This window comes from Frankliniella occidentalis, unplaced genomic scaffold, assembly GCF_000697945.3.
Source record: "Frankliniella occidentalis isolate FOCC.00 unplaced genomic scaffold, Focc_3.1 Scaffold120, whole genome shotgun sequence".
Taxonomy (NCBI): Eukaryota; Metazoa; Arthropoda; class Insecta; order Thysanoptera; family Thripidae; genus Frankliniella; species Frankliniella occidentalis.
In genome coordinates this window covers 144,309-146,922 of record NW_026267248.1, presented here as the reverse complement: position 1 = coordinate 146,922, position 2,614 = coordinate 144,309, and the positions used below count along the sequence as shown (strand labels likewise).

Below are 2,614 nucleotides of genomic sequence, written 5' to 3'. Positions count from 1 at the left end.
CTTACCCTCCCCCCTTTTCCCCTCCACCTCCGCAGCTGAAGCCCGCCAAGCCCCGACTGGACAAGCCCGCTCTTCAATATTTTTTCCCCCTTTTTTGTCCGTAGATCTGTGGAAAAAAATCTTCCCGGTCGCCTATTCACTCCTTTACCTTTTGTTTAAGCACGATCAGTGTATGCAAATGTGCTCGCGCGCATACATCTGCTCATATGCGTCCCGTCGCATGCTGATTATCCATTTTTTTTTTTGTTTCTCCTGCTTTTGTTTTCGAAACACAGCGTGCGCGCCGCCCTGCTGCCGTACGTTACATCCTGCCAGTGTGTCCCGCCGCTCTGAGATGAGTGCCGTGCCGGACGGTGAGTTTGTTTCAGTTCCACTCGCGCTCTCGTCGCGGGATGATCGTCCCGGGTTTCCTTGTGCTGCAGCCGCAGCAGATGCACCCTCTCCCAGTTCCGGCGCCACTGCAGTTTTGTTATTTGATGTGCGCTTTATTCCCTGTTTCTTGAAAGCACCGAAAGTCTTGCTTGAATGAGTGGGTGCGTTATTGCTGCGCGTCCTCGTGCCTGTCTGAGTCCCGGCGGGAAAGGGTTGAGGCGGACAGATATTAGACCATTAACGAAGAACAAGGAGAAACACTTTTCAAAATGTCGTCTTTGTTCGCTCGAGCAAAAATAGGAAGGAGATCCGCGGGCTGCGCTGCCGCTAGCGGAGCTCTGCCAGCTCCACGCGCGTGCGGGAGGAACCGCGGCGCCATCGCTGCACCAATGGGCGACGGGGACGGCGAGGTATGGCGGCCGGGGAGTGTATGGGGGTGGCTGCGGAGGAGGAGAACGCGGAGGAGGAGGAGGACGCGGAGGAGGCGAGGGCGAGGGGAGGAGGGTTGAGGTTAGGGTGCTGGGGGTGATTTTGAAAGAAATGCCGAGGGGCGCCTCAAGAAAGGGTTGTAATTGCAATTTTGAGTCGACGACGGAGCGCCCCGGCCCAGCATCCTCTGCGTCGCGTCGTCCCGGGCGACGACGCCGCACGCTCGGCTTCTTCGGAAAAGAAGAAAGAGGGAGAGGGAGAGAGGGAAAATTCATTGTACGTTACCCTGCGAGAAAGGGGGCGACCGACGCCCGGGCACGGCTCTGGCGGGGTGGCTGCTTCTTTTAAAATATTCAACGTTTCCGAAAGAGAGCGAGAGAATCGTCCGACGGGCTTCTCCATTAGCTACATTTGCATGCATATGGAAAAGGTGCGCGCCGAGTGATACAATGATGCGAGTCGGGAAGATGACGCTCTTGAGGTCGGCGCGGAGCGAGAGGGTGCACAATGCGCTGGACCCAGCATCCCACGGACTGCTGCTGCGCCGCGCCGCCGCGGCCGCGGCCTCATTTCGTATGCACCGTTAAATTAAACAACTTGAAAAAGTTTCGTAAATATCGCTGCGCGCCACGCTACGCTGCAGGCACAATGCGCTTCTGATTACAGCTTCACACACTGTCACATGGCAAACAGCGGGCCAGCGCGCCGCGCCGCGGTCGGGCTACCGGCGCGGCATATTTTAATTTTTAATTGAATTCCGCGGGAGGCATTTTTGTGAATAAGCGCGTCTCTGTCTGTCGCGTTGGGTCGCGCTGCTACCGGGTGGCGGGGATTACCGTTGGCCCTCGCGACACCTGACGGCCCGACGGCGGCCCGCGGCTGATCGGCGCGGTGATCGGCGTCCCGTGAGATTGCCAGCGACGTCATCCCGCGGGCCAGTATAGTGAGGAGGCTTCGATGTAATGAGACGGGTCAGTGGAGCTGACTACAGTCGCGCTCACGTATACATACATGCGTCAGATACTGTTTTCACCTGTGATTTAGTGTGTGCAGTGCAGTTATACTGCGTGCGAAACGTTCCGTCTGAGAAAGGAGGGTGCTCTCAATAAACTTGTTCCAATTTATTTTCGCAACTTTGTATTTGTGTTACTGTTGGTCTTCGCTGGATTTTATGGACCTATTATATAATTTAATAGTGGGTGTTTCAGTCATGACAGCTCAGCCCTTTGAAAGTCAATTTTGGCATACCTGTTACCTATGTAGCGTCAACGCGTCACCCTCCCTGTCCTCGGTCGGCAATCCCGACTTTCTGTAAAAAGCCGTAGATTTTTGGAGTGCTCTGCTCGCTTTGCTCCCGAGACGTCCGGCTACCCCCCTCCCCCCTTTCTCTCCAACGGGGTTGTTTACCCTGGGAGGTCATTACATCTCAGGCTGTCTCTTCATTTAATTTTCATCAGTCCGGAAAATGTGTTATAATAAAAATAAGCCTAGCCGTTTTGTTTTCGGAGCCCTACTGCGTTTATCGGATTTGTTTTGTTCCCTTTTTCTGCAGACACGACGGCATAGTTGATGGCAATTGAACCACCACCGTGCCTCACCCATCCTTGCGCACCCCTTTTCGCACAGCGAGACCTGTCGTCCTTTTCGCACACAAAGTCATTCAAACCCTCATTGGTGTACCTGCACTCTATTGTGTGCGGGGTGGTGTGCAAAATGCACAGCGCGGCGGACTAACAAGTGTGGCCGCCGTGCCAACCCCTCCGCGGAAACCCTCCCCGCACCCTCCCCAGCCCCACCTAGGCAGAGGCGTCCC

General features: G+C 55.4%; 2 long non-coding RNA genes across 2 annotated transcripts in view; one reads left to right on the top strand and one right to left on the bottom strand.

The window, feature by feature from the left end:
- LOC127750003 (uncharacterized) overlaps positions 1 to 2,614 on the top strand; it is a 149,280-nt gene that overhangs the window by 24,688 nt on the left and 121,978 nt on the right. The gene's annotated exons all lie outside the window — the stretch shown is intronic.
- LOC127750002 (uncharacterized) overlaps positions 1 to 2,614 on the bottom strand; it is a 32,720-nt gene that overhangs the window by 26,219 nt on the left and 3,887 nt on the right. The window lies entirely within an intron of this gene.